We start from the raw sequence: 27,083 nt of genomic DNA, 5'->3' as shown, positions 1-27,083 counted from the left end.
CCCCTCCCCTTCTGGCCCCTTCCAATCATAGCGCTGAGGTGCACAAACTTCCGTCCCGCCCATGTTACCTCCCAGATCATACATCGCATGTTCATGGTAATGAGCAGTTTTCCGATCAGGGGCGTATCTGTAATATTCATTTTCCTCATTAAGCAAGTGCAAAAGTTACCTTGCAGGATTCATTAATCCTTTGTTTTGCTGCTTTGACTGTTTCTCCAAATTATAGCGGCCTGTACCCTTTATCTTTGTTCTAGTGCCGTGCTTATCAGTGTTTAACCAAGGGCGGTGGTATTTAATTATCCCGCCCTTAACAATGTGGTTTGATCATCCTGTACCTCACGATTGATGTGGTTTAATCATCCTCTAACCAGCCGTGGTAGCCAGCATTACCTCATCCTGTTCCTCACATAACCAATGCAAACACCTCTACACCTCTCTAACCCCTCAAAACCCCCCTAAACCCCTCTAATCCCCACCAAACCCCTCTAAACCCAACCAAACTCCCTCTAAACTCCTACAAACCCCTCCGACACTAAACCCCTCTGAACTATTCTAAACCCCTATAAACCACTCTAAATCCCTCCAAACATCTCTAAACCCATTCAAACCCTCTAAACACCTCCAAACCCCTCTAAACACCTTTAAACATATTTCAGCACCTCTACACCACTCTAAACTCCTCCTAAACTGTCGAAAACCCTCTAAAAAACTCTATACAACTCTAAGCCCCTCCAAACACATCGAAACCCAACTAAATCCCTCTATGCCCGTCTAAGCCCATCCACACCCCTCAAAATCCATCTAAACGCCTTTAAACTCCTCTGTAAACACTATAAACCCTCGAATCCCATCGAACCCCCTCTGAAACGCTCGAAACTCCTCGAAAACCCTCAAATCGTTCTAAACCCCCTCTAAATCCCCTCCAAACCTCTTCAAAACCCCGCTCAACCTCACTAAACCCCTCTAAACCGCTCTAAATCCATCTACATTACCGTAAATCCCGCTAAAAGCATCTAAAGCCCTCTAAATCGCTCTACGTCACTCTATACCTGTCCAAACCCAAGTAAATCGCTCTAAACACCTCTAAACCCCTCTGAACACATGTGCACCCCTGTAAACCCCTGTAGACCTTTCTAAACTCAACTAAACCCACTGTAAATGCCTCTAACCTCACGTACACCCACTGTAAAGATCTGCAAACCAATCTAAACTACCTGTAAACCCATGTAAACCCCTCAATACCCCCTCTAAACACATCTAAACACTTATAAACCCATCTATACCCCTCTAAACACACCTAAACACCTTTAAACACCCCCATGCCCCTCTAAACCCCTTCAGCTCCTCTAAATCCATATCAACTCCTGTTAACCATCCTAAACCCCTGTGAACCCCTCTAAACACCGCTATACATCTCTAAGCTCCTTAAAGCACATGCAAACCCCTGCACACCATGTAAACGCCTCCACACCACTCTAACCCCATCTAGGCCCCTCTAAACACATATAAACACATCTAAACCCCTCTAAACCCCTCAACACCTTTCTAACCCCTCTAAGCCACTCTGAACCCCTAATAGCCCCCAATATAAACCCCTCTAAACCACTCCAAACCTGTAAACCAAACCGCTCGAAACCAATCTAAAACCCTCTAACCCCATGTAAACCTGTAGAAACCCCTCTAAACCCCACTAAACCCCTCTAAAATATTTCCAACCACTATACATCACTCTACATTCCTGTTAAACCCCTCTAAACCCCTGTAAACCCCTCTAACCCCTCCATCCCCTCTAAATCACTCCAACCCCCTCAAAACACATCGAAACCCCTCCAAACCACTCAAAACCCCTCCACACACTAAACCCCTCTAAACCATTCTAAGCCCCTCTCAACCACTCCAAACTCCGCTAAAAAACTTTAAACCCCTCCAAATCCCTCTTCCCCCTCTGTAAAACATTGTAATCCCCCTGCACACCCCTGTAAACAGCTCTCAACCCATCTAAACCCGTCTAAACCGCTCTAAACCCTTCGAGAACTCGAAACCGTTGTAATCCCCTCTATCCACCAGTAAGCCCCTCCAAACCACTCTAACCCCCTGAAAACCCCTCTAAATCCCTGTAAACACCTCCATACACCTCAAAACACTTCCAAACAAATTTCAGCGCCTCTACACCCCTCCACACCCCTCTAAATCCCTCTAAGCCCATCTAAACCCCTCCGAACTCATTTAAACCCTTCTATACGCCTTTCAATCCATTCAAGCCTCTCCAAACCCTTCTACACCACTCAAAAAATGCATCCAAACTCCTCCAAACCCCTCTGAATCCATTTAAACCCCACGAAACTACACAGTGGGTGTAGGTGAGGTTAGATGCATTTACAGTGTGCGTAGTTGAGTTTAGAAAGGTCTACAGGAGAAGGACTGCAAAGGTAACAATCTCAGGATTACTGCCTGTGCCACGCGTAAGTGAGAGTAGGAATGGAGCGAGGTGGAGGATAAATGAGTGGATGAGGGACTGGTGCAGTGGGTATGGATTCAAGTTTCTGGATCATTGGGACCTCTTTTGGGGAAGGTGCGACCTGTACAGAAAGGACGGGTTGCCCTTGAACTCGAGGGGGACCAATATCATGGCGGGGAGATTTTCAAAGGCTACTGGGGAGACTTTAAACTAGTATGGTTGGGGGGAGGGACTCAAATTGGGAAAGCTAGCGGTCAGTGTGTGAGGCAGGAGGCAGAGAATGGTAGCACTCTGACCCAAAATGTAGGGGAGAGAGAAGAAAATGACAATAAACAGAGAATAAGAGAGGGTGGGTTTCTTAAATGTGTATATTTTAATGCTAGGAGCATTGTAAGAAAGGTGGATGAACTTAGAGCTTGGATTGACACCTGGAAGTATGATGTTGTGGCGATCAGTGAAACATGGTTGCAGGAGGGCTGTGATTGGAAACTAAATATTCCAGGACTTCGTTGCTTCAGGTGTGATAGAATTGGAGGGGCAAGAGGTGGAGGTGTTGCATTGCTTATCAGGGAAGATATTACAGCAGTGCTTTGGCAGGATAGATTAGAGGGCTCGTCTAGGGAGGCTATTTGGGTGGAACTGAAAAATGTGAAAGGGGTAGCAACACTTATAGGGGTGTATTATAGACCGCCAAATGGGGAGCGAGAATTGGAAGAGCAAATATGTAAGGAGATTGCAGATATTAGTAGTAAGCACAAGGTAGTGATTGCGGGAGATTTCAATTTTCCACACATAGACTGGGAAACACATTCTGTAAATGGGCTGGATGGGTTGGAGTTTGTAAACTGTGTGCATGATAGTTTTTTGCAGCAATACATAGAAGTACCTACTAGAGAAGGGGCGGTGCTGGACCTCCTGTTAGGAAATGAGACGGGTCAGGTGGCAGAGGTATGCGTTGGGGAACAGTTCGGGACCAGTGATCACAATACCATTAGTTTCAATATAATTATGGAGAGGGTCAGAACTGGACCTAGCGTTGAGATTTTTGATTGGAGAAAGGTTAACTTTGAGGAGATGCGAAAGGATTTAAAAGGAGTAAATTGGGACATTTTGTTTTATGGGAAAGGTGTGGAAGAGAAATGGAGTACATTTAAAGGTGACATTTTAAGAGTACAGAATCTTTATGTCCCTGTTCGGTTGAAAGGAAATAGTAAAATTCGGAAAGAGCCATGGTTTTCAAGGATAATTGGACACTTGGTTCGGAAAAAGAGGGATATCTACAATAATTATAGGCAGCATGGAGTAAATGAGGTGCTTGAGGAGTATAAAGAATGTAAAAAGAACCTTAAGAAAGAAATTAGAAAAACTAAAAGAAGATATGAGGTTGCTTTGGCAAGTAAGGTGAAAGTAAACCCAAAGGGTTTCTACAGCTATATTAATAGCAAAAGGATAACGAGGGATAAAATTGGTCCATTAGAGAGTCAGAGTGGACAGCTATCTGCAGAGCCAAAAGAGATGGGGAGATATTGAACAATTTATTTTCTTCGGTATTCACCAAGGAGAAAGATATTGAATTATGTGAGGTAAGGGAAACTAGTAGAGTAGCTATGGAAACTATGAGTTTCAAAGTAAAAGAAGTACTGACACTTTTGAAAAATATAAAAGTGGATAAGTCTCCAGGTCCTGACAGAATATATCCTAGGATATTGAGGGAATTTAGTGTAGAAATAGCCGGGGCTATGACATAAATATTTCAAATGTCATTAGAAACGGGAATAGCCCCGAGGATTGGCGTACTGCGCATGTTGTTCCATTGTTTAAAAAGGGGTCTAAGAGTAAACCTAGCAATTATAGACCTGTTAGTTTGACGTCAGTGGTGGGCAAATTAATGGAAAGGATACTTAGAGATAATATATATAAGCTTCTGGATAAACACGGTCTGATTAGGAACAGTCAACATGGATTTGTGCCTGGAAGGTCATGTTTGACTAATCTTCTTGAATTATTTGAAGAGGTTACTCGGGAAATTGATGAGGGTAAAGCAGTGGATGGTGTACATATGGACCAGTAAGGCCTTTGACATGGTTCCTCATGGAAGGATGGTTAAGAAGGTTCAATGGTTGGGTATTAATGGTGAAGTAGCAAGATGGATTCAACAGTGGCTGAATAGGAGATGCCAGAGAGTAATGGTAGAAGGTTGTTTGTCAGGTTGGAGGCCAGTGGCTAGTGGGGTGCCACAGGGTTCTGTGTTGGGTCCACTGTTGTTTGTCATGTACATCAATGATCTGGATGATGGTGTGGTAAATTGGATTAGTAAGAATGCAGATGATACTAAGATAGGTGGGGTTGTGGATAATGAAGTAGATTTTCAAAGTCTACAGAGAGATTTATGCCAGTTGGAAGAGTGGACTGAAAGATGGCAGATGGAGTTTAATGCTGATAAGTGTGAGGTGCTACATCTTGGCAGGACAAATCAAAATAGGACGTACATGGTAAATGGTAGGGAATTGAAGAATGCAGGTGAACAGAGGGATCTGGGAATAACTGTGCACAGTTCCATGAAAGTGGAATCTCATGTAGATAGGGTGGTAAAGAAAGCTTTTGGTGTGCTGGCCTTTATAAATCAGAGCATTGAGTATAGAAGTTGGGATGTAATGTTAAAATTGTACAAGGCATTTGTGAGGCCAATTCTGGAGTATGGGGCACAATTTTGGTCGCCTAATTATAGGAAGGATGTCAACAAAATAGAGAGAGTACATAGGAGATTTACTAGAATGTTGCCTGGGTTTCAGCAACTAAGTTACAGAGAAAGGTTGAACAAGTTAGGGCTTTATTCTTTGGAGCGCAGAAGGTTAAGGGGGGACTTGATAGAGGTCTTTAAAATGATGAGAGGGATAGACAGAGTTGAAGTGGATAAGCTTTTCCCACTGAGAGTAGGGAAGATTCAAACAAGGGGACATGACTTGAGAATTAAGGGACAGACGTTTAGGGGTAATATGAGGGGGAACTTCTTTACTCAGAGAGTGGTGGCTGTGTGGAATGAGCTTCCAGTGAAGGTGGTGGAGGCAGGTTCGTTTTTATCATTTTAAAATAAATTGGATAGTTATATGGAAGGGAAAGGAATGGAGGGTTATGGTCCGAGCGCAGGTATATGGGACTATGGGAGAATACGTGTTCGGCACGGACTAGAAGGGTCGAGATGACCTGTTTCCGTGCTGTAATTGTTATAGGTTATATGGAAACCCATGTAAACCGTCAAACACCTCAACACCCCTCGAGACCCCTCGAAACATCTCTAAATCACCCACACGCCTCGAATCCCCTCAAACGCCCTCGAAACCACTCTAAACCCGTCATAACCCATCGAAGCCCCTCTAAACCACTGGGACCCCGTCGAAAGCTCTCGAAACAGAAAACCCATCGAAAGCGCTCTAAACCCCTCTAAACTACCGTAGACCCATCTAACCCCATGTAAATCCCTCGAAACCCATGTAATCCCCTCTAAACCGCTCCAAACCCATCAACACCCGTCTTAACATCCTGTGAACCGCTCTAAACACCCCAACCCCTCTTAACACCTGATCCCTTGTAAACCTCTGTAAACATGTCTAAACCTCTCCAGACAAGTCTAAACCCCTGCGAACCCCTGTAACTCCCTTTAAACTCACCTACACCCCCCTGTAATCCCCTCTAAACTCACCTAAACCCTCTGTAAACCCCTCCAATCCACCCTAAATTCATGCAAACCCCTGTAAACTCCATCTAAACCCATGTAACCCCTGTAAACCCAAGTAAACGTGTCTAAACCACTAAATCACTCTAAACAACTCAAAACATCTCAAACCCCTCTAAGCACCTCTAAACGTCTCTAAACATATCTAAACCCCGCTAAAAGCACCTAAACACCACTAAACCCCTTTCTGCCCCTCTAAACACCTCCATGCCCCTCCATACCACTCAACCACTCTAAACAAATTTCAGCTCCACAGCACTCTAAACCGTTCTAAACCCATCCAACCCACTCCCCTCTAAACATCTCTATACCTATCTAAACCCCTCCAAACACCTCCAACACCCTCTAAATCCCTCTAATCCCCCTCTAAACCCCTCCAAACTCCTCCAAACTCCTCCAAAACCTTCTAAACGCATTTAAGTTCATCCAACCCCCTCTAAACCGTTCTAAACCCATCCAAACACCTCCGCACACATCTGAACGCTTCTAACCCCCACGAAACCCATGTCAACCAACCCCTTCGAAACACCTCGAAAACTCTCTAACTTCCTCAGCACCCATCGAAACCACTGGAAACCCTTCGAAACCACTGTAAATCCCTCATAACCCAACCAAACCCCTCTAAACCCCTCGCAGTCCCTCGAAAGCTCTCGAACCACCTCAAACCCCCACCGAAAGCGCTCTAACCCCACCTGTTAGGCTCTGTTCTGGGACCCCAACTATTTACGATATATATTAATGATTTGGACGATGGAATTGAATGCAACATCTCCATGTTTGCGGATGACACGAAGCTGGGGGGCAGTGTTCGGTGCGAGGAGGATGCTAGGAGGCTGCATGTGAATTGGATAGGCTGGGTGAGTGCGCAAATGCATGGCAGATGCCGTGTAATGTGGATAAATGTGAGGTTATCCACTTTGGTGTCAAAAACAGGAAAGTAAACTATTATCTGTATGGTGGCCGATTAGGAAAGGGTGAGATGCAACGAGACCTGGGTGTCATAGTACACCAGTCATTAAAAGTAGGCACGCAGGTGCAGCAGGCAGTGAAGAACGCGAATGGTATGTTAGCATTCATTGCAAAAGGATTTGAGTATAGGAGCAGTGAGGTTCTACTGCACTTGTACACGGTCTTGGTGAGACCACACCTGGAGTATTGCGTACAGCTTTGGTCTCCTAATCTGAGGAAATACATGCTTGCCATAGAGGGGGTACAGAGAAGGTTCGCCAGACTGATTCCTGGGATGTCAGGACTTTCATATGAAGAAAGACTGGATAGACTCGGTTCGAACTCGCTAGAATTCAGAGGATTGAGGGCGGTTCTTATAGAAACGTACACAATGCTTAAGGGGTTGGACAGGCTAGATGCAGGAAGATTGTTCCCGATGTTGGGGACGTCCAGAACAAGGGGTCACAGTTTATGGATAAGGGGGAAATCTTTTAGGACCGAGATGAGGAAAACATTTTTCACACAGAGTGTGGTGAATCTCTGGAATTCTCTGCCGCAGAAAGTAGTTGAGGCCAGTTCATTGGCTATATTTAAGAGGGAGTTAGATGTGGCCCTTGTGGCTAAAGGGATCTGGGGGTATGGAGAGAAGTCAGATACAGGATACTGAATTGGATGATCAGCCATGATCATATTGAATGGCGGTGCAGGCTCGAAGGGCTGAATGGCCTACTCCTGCACCTATTTTCTATGTTACTATGTTTCTAAACCACTGTAGACTCATCTAACCGCCCTAAACCCCTCTAAACTGTCTAAACCACTAAACCCCTCTAAACCTCTCTAAACCACTAAATACATCGCTGTAACTCCGTGTAAACACCTCTAACCCCACGTAAACCACTCCAAACCCTTCTAAACCGCTCAAACCCCATCTAAACCCGTCTACACACCCCGTGAACCGCTGTAAACAACCCAACCCCTCTAAACACGTGAATCCTTGTAAACCCCAGTAAACGCTTCTAAACCTCTCTAGATTAGTCTAAACCCTTGCGAACTCATGTACACCCTCTAATCTCACCTACACCCTCTGTAATCCCCTCTAAACTCACATATACTCCATGTAAACCCCTCCAACCCACTGCAAATCACTGTAACCTCCTGTAACCCCCATCTAACCCACTGTAACCTCTGTAAACCCCAGTAAACGCATCTGTCATTCTAAATCCCTCTAAACAACTCAACACCTCTCGAAACCCCTCCAAACACCTACAAACCCCTCTAAACACATCTGCACCCCGCTAAACACATCTAAACACCTCTAAGCCGCTATCTGCCCCCTCTAAACCCCCCCCCCCAAATCCCTCGAAATCCCTATCATCCCCTCTCAACCCCTCTACACCCCCTGTAAACCCATCTAAACCGCGCCAAACTCCTCTACACCCCTTTAACCATATAACCATATAACCATATAACAATTACAGCACGGAAACAGGCCATCTCAGCCCTACAAGTCCGTGCCGAACAAATATTTCCCCCTAGTCCCATCTAACTGCACTCAGACCATAACCCTCCATTCCTTTCCCATTCATATACCTATCCAATTTATTTTTAAATGATAAAATCGAACCTGCCTCCACCACTTTCAATGGAAGCTCATTTCACACAGCTACCACTCTCTGAGTAAAGAAGTTCCCCCTCATGTTACCCCTAAACTTCTGTCCCTTAATTCTGAAGTCATGTCCTCTTTAAGCCCCGGTAAACACATGTGAACACCTCTAAATCCCTCTAATCCCCTGTAAACCATTGTAAACCCCCAATAAACGCATGTAAACAACATTAAATACCTCTACCCACTCTAAATTCCTCTAAACCCCTCTACTCCTTTAAACGACACTGAACTCCTCCAAACCCCCTGTACACCCCCGCCCAATCCACACCAAACCTGTAAACCACTCCATACCCCCTAAACCACTCTAAACCTCTGTAAACCCCTGTAACACCTTGTCAACCACTGTAAACCTCTGTAGACACCTGTAAACCTCTGTAACCCCCCCCCCGCCAAACCCCTCAAACCGCCTGTAAACACCTCTAAACCTTGCAAACCCCTCTAAAACCCTCTGAAGCCATGTAAACATCTCCAATCCCGTCTAAATCCCCGCACACACCTCTAAAACCCTGTAAACCACTCTAACCCGCTCTTAACTGGAGGGGAACTGACGTTCTGTCAGGCAGGTTTGCTAGTGCTACATGTGTGGGTTAAAACTAAATAGTGGGGTGGAGGGATTGACAAATTGGGAGTATAAAGATGGAGTTGAAGGGGAAATTATTACAGGAAAAATTACAAAAGATTCTCGAATTAATGCAAAGGAAAGTTCGAGAAGGGATAAAAGTGTACGGTCAGGGCCAATTGCGAGCGATGCGTGGGGGGAAGTGAATACGGAGGGCAAAGGGTTGTATATAAATGCGTGACGTATAAGAAATAAAGTGGACGTGCTTGAGGCTCAGTTAGAAATTGGAAAGTATGATGTTGTGGGAATTACAGAGACATAGCTGCAAAAGGGCCAGGGTTGGGAACGGAATATACAAGGGTATACCTCCTATCGAAAAGACAGACAGGTGGGTAGAGGGGGTGGGGTTGCTCTGTTTGTGAGGAATGAAATTCAGTCCCTTGCAAGGGGTGACATTGAAACAGGAGACGTGGAGTCAGTATGGATAATAGTAAGGAATTGTAAGGGTAAAATATCCTAATGGGACTTAACTCCAGGACCCCAAACAGCAGCCTGGACATTGGGTGCAAGTTGAGTTAAATTGGCATGTATCAAAAGTAACGCTATGGTTGTTATAGGAGATTTCAACATGCAGGTAGACTGGGAAAATTAGGTTGCTACTGGACTCCAAGAAAGGGGCTTTGTCGAGTGCCTTCGTGATGGATTCATAGAGCAGCTTGTATTGGAGCCTACCAGGGAGAAGGTAATTCTGGATTTAGTGTTATGTATTGAACCGGATTTGACAAAGGACCTCGAGGTTAGTGAGCCATTAGGAGGCAGTGACCATAACATGGTCAGATTTAATCTACAATTAATCTACAATCTGCGGCTGGTACGGACACTTTAATAACTGGCACTGGCCACTTTAATAACTGGCACTGGCCACTCAAATCAGCTGCCGGACATTTTTATGATTGGGTTATTGTATTTTAACATTGTGTTTTACCTGCTTTTAACTATTTATACTGTTCCATGAGGGACTGGATTGTTTTTAGTGTTATTATGGGTGAAATGTTTTAAATTTCATGTGCGATGCTCCGCTATTCCCTGGGAAACGTCTTTTCATTTTGCACTGTACACTGTTGCTTGCAAGATGACAATAAAGGTTGATTGATTGATTGAATTGGAGAGGGAGAAGGGTGGATCGGAGGTGTTAGTATTACAGTTGAATAAACGGGAGTATGGGGCCATGAAGGAGGAGCTGGCCAAAGTTGACTGGTAACATACACTAGCAGGGATGATAGTGGGACAAAAATGGCAGGTATTCATAGGAATAATACAGAAGGTATTATCACTTAATTCCGAGGCGGCAGTGGCTGACAATGGACGTCAGGGACAGTACAAAACTAAAAGACGTACAACGTAGCATAGATGAGCGGGATGCAAGAGGATTGGGTAATGTTTAAGAACAACAGAAGATAACTAAAAATACAATACGGGGAGAAAAGATGATGTACGAAGGTAAGCTAGCCAAGAATATAAAGCAGGATGGTAAAAGCTTATATAGGTATGTGAAGAGAAAACAAATTAGTTAAGACCAAAGCTGGACCCTTGAAGACCGAAAAAGGTGAATCTATTATGGGGAACAAGGAAATGGCAACTGAGTTGAACAGGTAATTTGGATTCGTCTTCAAAAAGGAGGACACAAACAATCTTCCTGATATAGAACTGTCAAGAGGATCTGGGGTGACGGAGGAACTGAAGGAAATCCACATTCGGGACGAAATGGTGTTGGGTAGGCTGATGGGACTGAAGGCGGGCCTGATGTTTTGCATCCCAGGGTACGCAAGGAAGTGGCTCTCAAAATCGTGGATGCATTGGTGATACGTTTTCAATGTTCTATAGACTCAGGATCAGTTCCTGTGGAATGGAGGATAGACAATAGATGAAATAGCCGCACATTTGGATAGCAGTAACAGGATCGGTCCGAGTCTGCATGGATTTACGAAGGTGAAATCATGCTTGACTAATCTTCTGGAATTTATTGAAGATGTAACTAGGAAAAATGACACGGGAGAGTCAGTGGATGAAGTGTGCCTGGACTTTCAGAAATCATTTGATAAGTTCCCACATAGGAGATAAGTGGGAATAATTAGGGCACATGGTATTGGGGTGGAGTGCTGACATGGAGAATCGCTGTCTGAAAAAAGCACTGAGAATAGCCAAGGACAAACTGCAACCCATCCACACACATCTGGATCTCCTGCCATCGGGCAAGTGATACCGTAGCATCAAAGCCCGGACTACCAGACTGCTAAACAGCTTCCTGTCACAGGCTGTGTGGCTGATAAACACTCACTCCACCTGATTCTGCGGCTTTGCACAGCCAATTTAATAACGTGGGCACTGGCCACTTAAATCAGCTGCCCTGGACATTTTTTATGACTGTTTTTACTGTATTTTAATGTTGCTGTTTTACCTGCACCTTTAAACTATTTGTACTGTTTCATCAGGGACTGGATTGTTTTTAGTGTTTTTATTATGTGAAATGTTTAAGTTTTATGTGCGATGCTCCGGTATTCCCTGGGAAACGTCTTCTCATTTTGCACTGTACAATTGTTGCTTTGCAAGATGACAATAAAGGTTGATTTGATTTGATTTGATTTGATTTGATTTGATGGATAGATAAGTGGTTGGCAGACACGAAACAGAGAGTGGGGATTAACGGGTCCCTTTCAGAATGGCAGGCAGTGACTAGTGGGATACCGCAAGGCTCGATGTTGGGACCGCAGCTATTTACAATATACATCAATGATTTGTATGCAGGGATTCAAAGTAACATTAGCAAATTTGTATTGTATTGTATTGTATTGTATAGTATTGTATTGTATTGTATTGTATTGTATTGTATTGTATTGTATTGTATTGTATTGTATTGTATTGTATTGTATTGTATTGTTTTGTATTGTATTCACATTTATTGTCATTGTCTCAATTAGAGACAACGAAATGAATTTCCCTTTACAGTCAGTATCATAAAAATAAATAAATAATAAATTATAAAACATATTAAAAGTAAAATAGAAAAAAAAAAAAAAGCACAAACACAGAAAGTCCACGACACAACATAACACAATGGCACCAAGGTGAGGAAGGCACCATAGTACAGCCAGCCTCCCCTCCGATCTTCCCAGATGTTTACCCGTGGTCGGGGTCTTCCAAGCACCCGCAGTCGCCACCCCGTGCGGCCCGATGCTCAGGCCCTCTCGCCGGGCTGATGGAACGCCGACGCCGACGCCGAACCCCGACGGTGAAAATCCTCCTCAGCGGCCCGGACCTCCCGATCAGCCGCCTCCCACCGGAGTCCGCAGCTCCCGAGTCCGCAGGCCGAGCCGGGCAGAGTCGCAGGACCCCACGATGTTTGTCAGCGCCGCCCGCGTTGGGAGCTCCGCAAACCGCAGCTCCATGATGTCGGTGCAGCAGGTCCAGCACTCCGGGCTCCAGACGGCGATCCCCGGTAAGGCATCGCCAGCCCCGCGATGTATCAGCGCTGTCCCGCCGCTGCTGGAGCTCTGGTCGGTCCAGGCAGGAAAGGCCGCGCCAATCCAGTAGGTAGGCCGCTGGGGGGGGGGGGGGGGGGGGGAGGACGCGACTCGAATAATAGTCGCGCCCTCTCCAGGAAGCGACTGAAGGACGGTATCCCCCTTACCGTACCCTCTTCACCCACATTAAAACATTAAAAAAAACATAAAAACACACTTCAACATAATAAAAAATAACGAAAAAAAACTGAAAGATACCGGGCTGAAGGTGGAGACAGCTGGCACCAGCGCCACCGGAAGTACAACACCACATGTACTGACCACTGACCACTGTCACTGTCTCTGCAGTCCATGTTCACCCGAATAGTCAGAAAGCCGTCCACACTCGCACCAGACTGCAGGATGCTCTCAAGGCACGATGTCCCCGCAAAACACCGAGATCACTGTACTCACGGCGCTCCCTCTGAGTCGCCGCCAGTGCAGGCAGCATGTCCATCTTGTTTTTCAGCAACCTCATATTCCCCAAGGTGAATAGCTTTTACCTTCTTACCCCTTTACCCCTGCAGTCGGGGTGATCGAAATATCCACAGTCGGGGCGATCGAAGCCCCCGCGATTGTGGCGATCGATGCTCCCGCGATTGTGGCGGTCGAAGCCCCCGTAATGGGGCGATCGAAGCCCCCGTAATGGGGCGATCGAGGCTCCCGCGATTGTGGCGGTCGAACCTCCTAAGGTTGGGGCTCCCGAAGTCGATCCCTAGCAAACAGCTCCACGATGTTAGGCCGCAATGCGACGGAGATACGATACAGAAAAAGTCGTATCTCCGTCGAAGCAAGAGATTTAAACAGTTTGATGCTTTAAACCGCTGGATCTCAACCATCGGCCATGGCCCAAGATTTGGCCGTGAGGATTAAGATTGGACCATGAGGGGGGGTCCAATGAAAGTTGTTGAAATTATTTATAAGGCAGCCTTGCAGCTGTTGTGCAAGTTTCAACGTATACGGAAGATGCTGGATGCTTCTACTAGTCTATCCGCCTGCCCAATATGTGTTGAAAAGTGCAGGAATGAACTGCAGATTTTGTGTCTATTTTCTTTAATCCGAAGATAGACACAAAATGCTGGAGTAGCTCAGCGGAACAGGCAGCATCTCCGGAGAGAAGGAATGGATGATGTTTCAGGTCGAGACCCTTCCGCAACCACAGGGGCAGAAATCACTGTCAAAACAAGGGGGGACACAATTTCTTGGTCGCCACACGGGCATGCGCGCGCACACAAACACACACACACACACACACGTGAGGTTTCGGCCATGGGCCCTGTGGACGATGACACCGGGAGCTAACCTGACGCTATCCCCCCGGGATTTCCACAATCTGACAAGATGTTCCAGAGATGCTGCCTGTCCCGCTGAGTTACGCCAGCATTTTGTGTCTATCTTCGGATTAAATCAGCATCTGCTGTTCCTTCCTGCACATTTCAACACACATGGGGCAGGCGGGTAGACTGGGAGAAGAATTCAACTTCATCACAATATTCATTGTGATCATTTTATTGTATGCTTTAATTATGCTTTCAATTATTTAATTTGAATTTTATTTTGTGTGTTAATGCTTTATTTTATTCTTTTATTGCGAGATTAATATGCTGCAGAGACAAAATAAAATATTTAGAAAAGTCAAATTATTTTGACAGAATTATCAATTCATTTATCATACTATCTTATAGGCTGTAAGTCTAAATGTTTGATACATTTCTGGCCACGGATGAAAAAGGTTGAAGCCATTGCCATACACTGAAATTTAAATTCAGACTCCCTACTCCCATATGTTCCCTAATCTGCATTGTTCTTGTTGGCTGTAAAATCTATATATGTTACTCTTGAATCTTCAAAAGTACAGGCGCTCCCTGACTGACGTAAGGGTTAAACCCCTGTCTCATGGTGCGAGTCCACCCACGAGTGATCCCGAGTTTAAAACAAATCAAACTCGTGGTAATCACGTAGAATTAACGTAGCTGGAACGTCCAAACTCGTAACGCTAACGGTACTTGGGAAACCTGTTAACTCGTGAAAATCTTTCAACATGATGAACGGTTTCCACGAGTCAAATTTACACTTGAAGTAAAAATTAAAAACTTTTAAACTTGTTGTAAGAACGCAGTAACCCGTGCGTTTACCGTAGTGACTCGTGAGTCCACCGTGGACACTCTTTAACTCACCGGACAGGCAGCATCTCTGGGGAGAAGGAATGGGTGACGGGATGACGTTTCCAAAATTCTGCTGTGTCTTTGTGTAACTCCAGCACCGTGTGTTCACTTTTTGTCAACCAGCATCTGCCCTTTCTTGTGTATGACATTATTTCTATCCGTGGCAATTGATTTTCGCTCCCTTCTGTTTCCCAGGGGATCGGGACGGGACTGGAGTTGGGAGGGAAAGGTGGGGGGGGGGGGGGGGTGGAGTTCCGACGTTCCAGCTACGTTAATTCTACGTGATTACCACGAGTTTGATTTGTTTTAAACACGGGATCACTCGTGGGTGGACTCGCACCGTGAGGCAGGGGTTTTACTTTCCGTGAATCCTTATGTTAGTCAGGTTTTACGCAAGTCAACAACAAGCTTTTCACTGTACCTCGGCACACATGACAATAAACTAACTTAAGCAGACTCAACTAAATTAGACACGGTCGTAGATAGAAATAAAAAGCTGGAGTAGCTCAGTGGGTCAGTCAGCATTTCGGGAGAAAAGGAATTGGTGAGGTTTTGGGTCAAGACCCTTCTCCAGTCTGAAGAAGAGTCGAAACCCAAAACGTCACCCATTCCTGATGATGACTGAACAAATGAGTTACTCAAGCTTTTTGTTTCTATCTTTGGTTTAAACCAGCATCTTCACTTCCTTCCTAGACAGTCCTAAATGGGAAGACCATAGGAAGTGCAGTTCATTGCAATCACTCGTGAGATTTCCCAATCTAGACCCATAAAAGTATTTTATAAATGAATAGAAAGCTGACAGTTTAAAAGGGCAATCCAATCTGGGAATCCAATTGGGCAGATCATTGAAAGCCAGTGGACTTGAACGAAAAGCAATTAGGATTTTTTTTAAATCTCAAGAAGAATACAAAATGAAGGAATTTATTCCTTATTGGTTTGTGCCTGGATCAGAGCAATTTGGAATATAGCGTTCAGTTTGGGTATCAGGCTCTTGGGAAGCGTTCAGTGTACCCTCATCAGAATGATACACAAAGGCTCAGAAGGCCAGACTAAACAAAATAGCCTTCTATTCAAACACAGTATTTACAGTCCTAAGAGTGTTCGATGGAGATTAAGCATCCAGAGCTGAAATAAGGAAATACTTTTGTGTGCACGGGAACTGAGAATTTAGACTGGGTCTCCCTATAGGGCTGTGAATGTTAAATTAATAGAAGTTTGCTAAATTGCAAAAGACAGAATTATTTTCAGGTAGGAATGTACAGGGATAGAGCAAAATGGTGAGTACAACACATCTTTACAAAGCAAGAGCAAATGTAGCTTAAATAAATATGTTTGGGGTCATAGAAAAGACAGCACCATCCTCGGAATTGGGATTTTGACAGTTCTTGATTCTCAATAGAACTACTTAATCCTATTTACTTGTGTCTTCTCAACTCTGTCCTATACTTTCTTTCTTCTAGTATTTGCTTTTCTGTTTGTTTGATGTTGTGATGGCCTGGTTTTATAGGCAATTATATTACATGCCCTGAGGCCTTCTAATTTGAAACTCTTAATACCCATATCATTGGCTGGTACTCTCCATTAACTGTCAACCAATGGAAATAGTCATTTTTTAAAACTTAAATATAGGAACTATTTCCCCTTCTTTAGTTCTCATAACCTACCTGCTGCATTTAATGTTTCTCCCAGTTTTGCTCAACAACTTAATTTACCTACTCATCCCTGGATCACCTTTATGAATCTAGGTGTGTAGGAAGGAACTGTAGAACTGTAGTTGCTGGTTTACATTGAAAATAGACACAAAATTCTGGAGTAACTTAAGGAGACTGCAGCATCTCTTCTCCTTGGCATCAGCTCCACCTACATCAAACGACTCCAACTGGTCCAGAACGCAGCCGCCCGACTCATCACCCACACCAAATCCTGGCATCACATCACTCCAGTCCTCAAACAACTTCACTGGCTTCCCATCTCCCACCGGATCACCTACAAAATCCTGATCGTCACCTACAAAGCCCTCCACCATCTGGCCCCCCCATATCTCACTGACCTCCTCTCCCCCTACCAACCCTCACGGTCCCTCAGATCCACATCAGCCGGTCTCCTCTCCATCCACAAGTCCAACCTCCGCAGTTTTGGGGACTGAGCCTTCTCCAGGGCAGCTCCCAGGCTCTGGAACTCCCTCCCCCAACTGATCCGCAATTCCGTGTCCCGCACCATCTTCCAGTCCCGCCTCAAGACCCAGCTCTTCACCTCTGCCTATCCTTAGCCCCACGTCTCCGTCCCTTTTCATCTGTGCATTAATGGCCTCATACTGTGTTTTGTATTGAATTCTGGCTTTACTTTGTGTACTAGTCATGTCTCTACTATTTATTTAATTCCCGTTACATGTTTTTCCTCTACATGCTCAATTTTTGTAAGGTGTCCTTGAGACTCTTGAAAGGCGCCCATAAATAACATTTATTATTATTATTATTATCTCTGGAGAGAAGGAATGGGTGACATTTTGGGCCGAGACCTTTCTTCAGGCTCTTTATTAATCTAGGTTTAGGTTAAGTTTATTGTTGTCATGTTTACTGAGAAAAACTTTGATTTGCATGCTATCCAATAAAATCGAATATTGCTTTACATAAATGCATTCAAGCAAAATTCAAGTATCTTAGGTTGAGCGAAAGGAAAGATACAAATACAGTGCCAAATATAGTTTGCAGCATTATATCGGAACCATCCCAGAGGCAATATCTGCAATGAGGTGGAGATCAAAGATTATAGAGGAGTATCTAGTATCTTTGGTGGAGATGTCTATGTTTATGTCTATGATAATCTATGTCTTATCTGCACTACTTATATCAATTATAAGTGAACCACAAATTCCATGGCAGTTGCAACGTTTACTTTGAGAAAAGATTGATATCAATTATGCAATTTGTTAAATATAATGCCAAATATGTTGCAATTTGTTAAGCATCATAAATTCAATAATGAGCATTGTTTGATTAATAGGATTGTATACAACCTAGGACAAGACGCAAAGTCTGTTTTTTTGTGGAGATGGTTCAATGTATCAATGTATCAATGTTTCGTGTAGCAAAAACTCTTAATATCCTCTCTTTATCAGGACAATTCAGTTCCATGTTATTTTCGATTAGACCTATGCCAATTTGCCATTGTAATTGAAAATTGTGTTCAAGTTTGTTATTTCAAACATTACATCGATTTTTTTCTTTACACAGTGGGTCTGGATTTGTGTTTGATTTTTGCATTTCACAGTGTTCCCATTAAAAAATGGAAATTCAATCATGAGGTTCATTACAAACACCAGCTGGGCATGCACCTGATTTCCACCAGGTACTGAAACTAATGCACCATAAAGTATACGCCTTCAGTTTTTCAAAGAGAAAAATAAAATACCAACATACAAACTAATTGTTTCTTTGCACTTAACCCGGGTCTCTGACACTGTGAGGCAGCTGCTCTACCAGCTGTGTTACTGTGTCACCCATACCTTCTCTTCCATATTGTTCCACAGTGAGGAACAGAATATATCAATGCACATGCATTTGGATAGATACCTGGAGCCCGTACTGTCCAATTTATTTGACCAATATCTTGTTATTTTCACAATGCTGTCCACTTTCCACCATTACAAATAAAAATACGTAATTCTGAAGTGCTTTACAATGAAATTATATTTTAAAATGCTGTATGGCGTTTGCATATTCACCGTGTGACTGTAGGTTTTTCTCTGAATGCTCTGGTTTACACCCACAGCCCAAAGACGTGCTAGTGCTTTAGGTAACTGGCTTTTGCAATTGCCATTCATGTAGTTGGAGGAGGGAGAATCAAAGGGCACAAATGTGCATGTGTGAAGCGAGGTTACAGGGAAATAACTAAGGAATGGGTTTGAAGGTATTACTCTCACAGCCAGCATAACATTGATGGGCCAAATGACCTCTATATATTCATGACATTTGGGACGACCTCGTTATAAAATGGACTTTCAAACACAAGCGTCCTTTTCTGTATATGAAAGTTATGAAGCTGCGATTTAAATTCTATGATATTGACATTGGGATTTTAATAAAATACGTTAAATGTTGCTTTGAGAAAAATGTTAATTAGATATTTTAGCAAAGTTGTGGCATTGTAGGAATAGTTACTTCCAAATACCATCACTTCTTTATTTAGACTAATATTTACAGACAGGTGCAATTTGAGACTGACAAAAAAAAATGTGCTCAACCAGTGGAAGTCCTCTCTTTGCAAATACATCTTCAATATTCCTGTAAAGTCCATAAGACTTCTGTATTGGTAACAATTGCCACTGAAACCCTGCCAAGATATATGGATGGCACTTTCAAATGGCATCACCCTCCCACTGAGCAGGTTAGTGTTAAAGGTGAAGAGAGCATCCAACAGTAGTGCATTGAATATACAAGACTTTGGCACCATAGCAAGCACACATCAGTTGCTTGAACTTCAACATGCAATGTACTGCTTTATTCTAGAGGTATGAAAAAAATACAGAACAGATTCCTCATATGTCTAGTTTCCCTCTCCCCTGGCTCTTAGACTAAAGAAGGGTTTTGTGGCCTATTCCTTTCCTGCCTGGAGCTGCCTGACCCGCTGAGTTATTCCAGCTTGTTGTGTCTAGTTTCATTATTAGTAGTTATATTTGAAATTAAGTCTTTGTTGTTGTTACCTAAACTTTTCAAAATAGTCCAGCAACTTAACTGTTAAGTTGCTCTTCCCCGCAGTCCCTGATAAAAAATAAATAATATAAGTGCTTACGTAGAATGTGAAAACAAGTGAAGCAAAAAATACAGATGCTAAACAGGCACCTAATTACAACAGAGAAAAAAAACTTGAGCAGGTATTTAATGTTAATTAATAGACAAGCAAACATCTGCATAATAGTTGGTGTGAAATGCAAACATTTATATTTTTTGGGAGCATACGGAATCCTAGTTAAATTGTTGGTTTTAATAGAGCAGCATCAAAGTGGTATTGCTACATTTAATGTCCCATTGAGATTGATGCATTGTTCAGTGCCATTTTGGGGAGTTTTTCATTCAGTGATTAAAATGACTCCTGTATTCAAGTGATCGCCACAGGTTTGCAAATCAGGATGTTTTAACAGATAAATGTGCAGAAGATATGCAATATATGTTTCACCCACATAATCTGCTACTGAACAGTCAGGCACAAACTCTATCGTGCTCATAATGCAAATAAAATATGATATTTTGCTTTCACCAGCATTCATAAGAATCATTGGAGGAATGAGTGGGTTAGCATATGATAAGCACTGGGACAGTACTCGCTGTAGTTTAGAAGGTTGAAGGGGGGGACCTCATTGAAACTTACTGGACATGACTTCAGAATTAAGGGACAGAAGTTTAGGGGTAACATGAGGGGGAACTTCTTTACTCAGAGAGTGGTAGCGTTGTGAAATGAGCATCCAGTGGAAGTGGTGGAGGCAGGTTCGATGGTATCATTTAAAAATAAATTGGATAGGCATATGGATGAGAAGGGAATGGAGGGTTATGGTATGAGTGCAGGAAGGTGGGACTAAGGGAAAATAATTGTTCGGCACGGACTTGTAGGGCCGAGATGGCCTGTTTCCGTGCTGTAATTGTTATATGGTTATATGATTATTGAAAGGCATAGATAAAGTGGAAGTGGGAAGGTTGTTTCCAATGGTGGGAGAGTCTAGGACCAAAGGTCATGGCATCAGAATTAAAGGGCGCTCTTTTAGAAAGGAGGTGAGGAGGAATGTCTTTAGTCAGAGGGTAGTTAATCTGTGTAACTCATTGCCACAGAGTGCTGTGGAGTCCAAGTCAGTGGATATTTTTTAAGATAGACACATTCTTGATTAGAATGGGTTCTGGGGAGAAGGCAGGAAATAGGATTAGGATGCAGGGATCAGCCATGAATGAATGGCGGAGTAGATGCGATGGACCGAATGGCCTAATTCTACTCTTGTAAACGTGTGAACCTACATCAAGCTAAGATGAATGCAATAGCATTTTATACAGATTGATTATCCTGCTGGAGGAATCAAACGTAGTGTTTCATTTTTAGTGGTTTTGAACAAATGTAGGAGGCAGATGCGATAGTGGCATCCATATGCTCTAAGATAGGCACATGGGTATGCAGGGAATGGGGGGATGTGGATCACGTGCAGGCAAAGGAGATTAATTTAACTTGGCATCATGTTTGGCATGGAAGGACACAAAGTGCTGGAGGAACTCAGCGGGCCAGGCAGCGTCTCTGGAGAAAATGGATAGGTAACGTTTCAGATCGAGATCAGACTGAAATGTTACTGATCCACGTTCTGCCTGACCTGCTGAGTTACTCCACCACTAATGTCCTCTTGTGTACTAACCAGCAGCTGCTGTGTTTCTAAACCATGTTTGCCATGGACATTGTAAGGGCTGAAGGGCCTCTCCCTGTGCTGCACTGTTCTATGCTCTATATTATACGTTCAGTACAGCCCATCCTTTTTCAGGGAAATATAACAACTTTTATTCCTGAGTCTTTAGGTTTAGGCAACGTTTCCTGCACAAAGTATCTTAGCATGCTGAGATCTACACTTGCTAAAGGTCAAACTGCTCATTAGTGCTTGCTGAGGTGTCAAGTTCTTATATACCTGTATTCAATGGTTTCCTACTGGATGCTCCACAGCACCTTTAGCAATCACCTTGTCAGTGGGAGGACCGTGCCATTTGAAAGTGCCATACATATGTCTTGGCAAAGTTTCAGAGGCATTTGCTACCCTTAATGACCTCTTATGGTCCATATGTAAGGATATTTCCACAAAACATCAACTCAAGGGGTAAGCTTAATATTGTTTAATTTAGCTGTAAAATGTTTAAAATAATTGCTTTGTAAACGATTCAAACTCTTCAGACTTTAGACTGTAGACAAACAGCACTGAAACAGGCCCTTCAGCCCACTGAGTCCGTGCTGACCAGTGATCACCCCGTGCACTAGCACTGTCCTACACACTAGGGACAATTCATTTTTAAAAAACTGAAGCCAATTAACCTACAAAACTGCACATCTTTAGAGTGTGGGAGGAAACCAGAGCATCCAGAGAAAACCCACACAGTCACTGGTAGAATGTACAAACACCATACAGGTAGCACCCGTAGTCCCGTAGTCAGGATGGAACCTGGTTCTCTTGTACTGTAAGGCAGCAACTCTACTATTCTGCCACTGTGGAATCTGGAAAGAGGTATAAAGAGCACATTGCAGCAAATATAAGCTTACTAATCTTGTCAGTTGATTAATAAAATGTATGTTGGAATATTGTACAATACCAGATTACTGCTATAATTTAAAAATATGTACCATTTGAGATCATCTGTACAATTGGGTAAACAGTGAAAGCAGCGATGAGAAAGGGCCTGGTGCTTTGGAGATTGTCAACACATTTTGTAAGACATTTAAATTAGTCTTCATTCTGTTGAGCATTGAGGCAGTGAATTTACAGAGATCAAAAAAACAACCACACACAAGGCTTTCAGCAAAACAAATGAGATTAATTTCATTCAAGGAAACTATTACTGGATGTACAAATTGTTGGTTGAGATGATGAATCATCTGCAGGCACTTAGCAAATAACAAGAACAATCTATTTAATGTCCACATGTTCTAATTGACCACAGCGCTGATGAGAAGGGATGGCCTTTCAGTTAAAGTTTTGCCAAGCTAAATGTTAAATGTGTTGGGTAAATTAAAACGAATGATAAATATGCAAACTGTGATGGATAGCGCAAACTGTTTGGCACAGTAGATTAACAAACTGTTCGTGCACCTCTGGGACATTAGCTTCAATCTAACCTGGACAGATGACATGAAGTTGAACTTTTCCTGCCAAGTATCAAGGGCCTACTACACAGGACTGCCCAAAATGATGAACAAAGTGTTATTGAACTGGCACTCATGTTCTGCTAAGCATCAACATGGCTAATGCTGAATATTGAAAATACATTGTGGGTTATTAGATCAAAGTAGATGTTTTATATGAATACAATTTTATGTCTTAATGGATAATATATATAGGAGAAATTCCTGAGATAGTGGATAATGACTAATCCATTAAAGTCATGGGTATCACTAATGTTACAGTGCTAATGCCAAATGTCGATCTAGCAAAGAAAAGTAGAGTCACGAGCTGCCAGAAGAGTTTGATGAATCAGGTACTTCAACAGTTTGGACTGGTATATGGATAGGAAAGATTGAGAGAGCAATGGGCCAAACAGGGGCAAATGGGACTAGCTTAGATGGACGTCTTGGTCGGCATGGATAAGTTGGGCCGAATGGCCTGTTTCAGTACTGTATAACCCTATGACTTTACGACGTGCACATTTATTCCAGCTTTCCACAGACCTAGGTTGATCTATGGTTGCTTTAATGCAGTAATTTAACAACTTGGAAGTTTGAGAATATCCATTTGTTTATTGCACATTGAATTTGGTGGAAAGTTGTAATCAAGGACAGATTTAGTGGCGATGGAAATTTCATTATAGCATATGATCTATGCACATGATATACTAATGTAGCCATGTTGAATTCTGATTTGGTAATGTGCTTATTTTGACAGGTACATCGATATGAAAGGTTGAGAGGGATAAGGGACAAATGCAAGCAATGGAATTAACTTAGATGGACATCTTGTTTGGCATGGGACAAGTTGGGTTGAACGTCTTGTTTGACTATATGACTTGTATGTGGATGTATTACTACATTGCATGCTTAGTTATACATTCTGAATTACATGTGGCTTCAACTGTGAGCTTGAGTGCTGATGTTAACCAACATAAAACTAAACTTCTGAGGGAAATAAAAGAAAAGGATTAATTGTGGAAGCATAAGATATGTGAGGAAGTATTTGTGAATGCAAAAACTAACGTTAACTATTGCGGTTGTAGTCAGAGATTATAAGAAGTAGAGGTTAGTTGGGGCAGATCAAAATAAAGTTTGTTTTATAACATGATGAATGCACAGTGAATAAACGACAAAACGTGTTGCAAAAATGAATGATAAAAGAATAAGGAATAATGGACGGGTTGAGATGATATCCAAATGACAACAACTAAATAATAATAAGTGATAACCTTGGTCAAAAAAAAGAGGACAAGGTTTAAATTGTGACATTGAATTCTGCATTAACTCTAGAACTCTGGTAAAGTGCCAAATCAAAAAATGGGCTGTGGTTTCTCATACTGGCATTGAACGTCATTGGGAAATGTTTGTAAGCGGAGGGCAAAGGTCTCTGAGCAGAAATGAATCAGAAAGGTAAAGCAGTAAGAGACTAGAGGTTCACATGTGTGGCTTACTGGAGAAGCCCAGCAAAATAATAACTTTTTTTTTTTTTTTTTATTTTTTTTTTTTTATTTTATTAGAAGTTAATACAATACAAAACAATACAGTGGCACCTAATTTTAGGTGCCAACTATGTCATACCGTAATCCATTCTATGTACAACCTCTAGTTTTATGTTATGAGTAGGCAAGACAAGAAAAAGAAAACAATAGAAAGGGGAAAGAGTGGAAAAATAGATGGTAGAGAGTAGAAAAATGTGAAGTGTGGATATAAAAAAATTAAAATAAAAAAATAAAATAAAAAAGAAAAGGTGGAAAGTAGAAATAGAAGAAAAGGCCCCTTAAAGAGAATTTTTCAAATCTATATTCGGAGATGTAGATCTATCCACGTCATGAACTGAAATCAGCAATCCTTATGGTACCGCTGCATCACATGATTCCAAAAAGTCGATGAAAGGAGACCAACTCCTTAAGAATTGGTCATATTTATCTATTAGTCGGAGTCTCATTTCTTCAAGGCGTGCTATGTCCATCATATTCCTAATCCACATTTTAACAGTTGGTATGGTTGTATTTTTCCAAAATTAAGTATCATTTCTTTCCAATTATTAACCCATAAGTAAAAAAAACATTTTGGTCCTTATTTAAATTGGTATCTTCTCCTATTTCCAAATATAATCCAATCCATTTGGGTTCTATTCTTGACTTGAAGAGCTTTGTAATATATCAAATATATCACTCCAAAATGTATTCACTTTGTACATCCTACAAAATGAATGTGTGTATATTAGCGTTTTGAAACAACATTTATCGCATCTGGGAGAGACGTTTGGATAAAATGTATTCAACCTCGTTTTTGAATAATATAGTCTATGTAATAATTTGAATCGATTAAATTATGTCTTGTATTAATAGAACAGTTATGTGTATATCATCAAATACTTTTCCCATCTATCCTTCGAGATCTTTATCAGTAGCTCATGTTCCCAATCTTCTCTTAGTGCTTCTGTTGAGGGTGATTCTCTATCTAATATATTATTAGAAAAGTAGAAATTAATTTTTGTGAATCAGCCTTAATATTCATTGCTTCTTCTAAAGGGTCTAAAAATATAGTTTGAAATCTATGTATATATTTCTTCATAAAGTCACATACCTGTATATATTTAAAATATTGATTATCCTTCAATTTAAATTTGTAATTTTAATTGTTGAAATGATAACAGATTGCCCAATTAATACATATCCCCTACTTTCCTAATCCCCAGTCTATCCCATTGTTGATATGTGTTGTCGATGAGAGAAGGTTTGAATGCGGGGTTGTTCAATAGTGGGGTTAGTACTGATAAATTATTAATTTCAATGATACTTTTATTTGTTTCCAAATTCTTATTATATTGTGAATATTGGGTTTCTTCTTGTATATTATACTAATCAATTTTATCGGTGAGAGCAGGATCGTTCCTATATCGTACGGAGCGCACTCCTCTTTCTCCATTCTTATCCACTCCAACTGCTGAGTGGAACTATCCAGCCAGTACATTATGTTCTTAATATGCACTGCCCAGTAGTAATACATAAAGTAGGTAATGATAACCCCCCAACTTCTTTAGATTTGCACAAATGCTTTCGTTGAATTCTATGTGTTCTGTAATCCCATATAAAATTATGTAACAGTGGAATCTAGTTTTTTGAAAAAAATATTTTGGAATATATATTGGGATCGCTTGAAACAATATATTAATTGTGGTAAGAAAGTCATTTTTATAGCGTTGATTCTACCTATCAATGAGAGCGGAAGTGTTTTCCAAAATTAATCATATCATTCAGTTTATTTAATAGTGGTATAAAATTGGCACTAAATAATGATTTGTGTCTTCTTGTAATTTGAATACCCAGATACTTGAATTTTTTTGTTGCAATTTTGAAGGGGAATTTTAGTAAGTGTCTCGAATCCTGTGGTTTTAAAGACATAATTTCGCTTTTCCCCAATTATTCTATATCCTGAAAAAGAGCCGAATTCCTCAATTAGTGTTAATAAGGTGGTATACTCGTTTGTGTATTAGTAATATATAAAAATATCATCAGCATATAGTGAAATTATTCTTTGAATCCTTAGTGTTATATCCGTGAATATTCGGGTGATTTCTAATCTTTTCGGCCAACGGTTCTATCATAAGGGCAAATAGCAATGGTGATAAGGCACACCCTTGCCTATTACCCCTTGATAAGTAAAATTTTGGAGATAGCGTATTGTTAGTTAATATTCTTGCCGTAGGTCTATCGTAAAGTAGTTTAACCCATCTAATAAAATTCTCTCCCATATTGAATTTTTGGAGTACCTTGTATAAATACTGCCATTCTACTTGATCAAATGCCTTCTCTGCATCCAGCGTGATAACTGAAATATCTTCATTGTCCTCATTATGAGAGTACATTATATTGAAAAGCCTTCTCAAATTATTAATGATTGTCTTTTGGGTATAAATCCCGTTTGATCCGTATTTATTAAATGTTAATATAAATATTTAGCCTTCTAGCTAGAATCTTTGCTAAAATTTTCTGATCCGTATTTAGTAGTGAAATAGCTCTATAAGAACCCGGTTCATCTAAATCTTTATCTTTTTTTGGTATAAGTGTTATTGTTGCTTCTGCTAGGGTTTCT

At 41.8% G+C, this 27,083-nt stretch overlaps 1 long non-coding RNA gene across 1 annotated transcript; it reads right to left on the bottom strand.

Moving 5' to 3' along the window:
* Positions 1 to 24,596, bottom strand: LOC116969967. Its single transcript, XR_004410975.1, has 3 exons — positions 24,586 to 24,596; positions 17,136 to 17,142; positions 1 to 169 (listed from the first exon to the last, which is right to left on the bottom strand). It is a non-coding gene; the product is annotated as an uncharacterized LOC116969967 (long non-coding RNA).
* Positions 24,597 to 27,083: the final 2,487 nt, after the last annotated feature.

The sequence above is a fragment of the Amblyraja radiata genome, unplaced genomic scaffold (genome assembly GCF_010909765.2).
Source record: "Amblyraja radiata isolate CabotCenter1 unplaced genomic scaffold, sAmbRad1.1.pri scaffold_444_ctg1, whole genome shotgun sequence".
Taxonomy (NCBI): domain Eukaryota; kingdom Metazoa; phylum Chordata; class Chondrichthyes; order Rajiformes; family Rajidae; genus Amblyraja; species Amblyraja radiata.
This window is presented reverse-complemented; position numbering and strand designations above follow the sequence as displayed.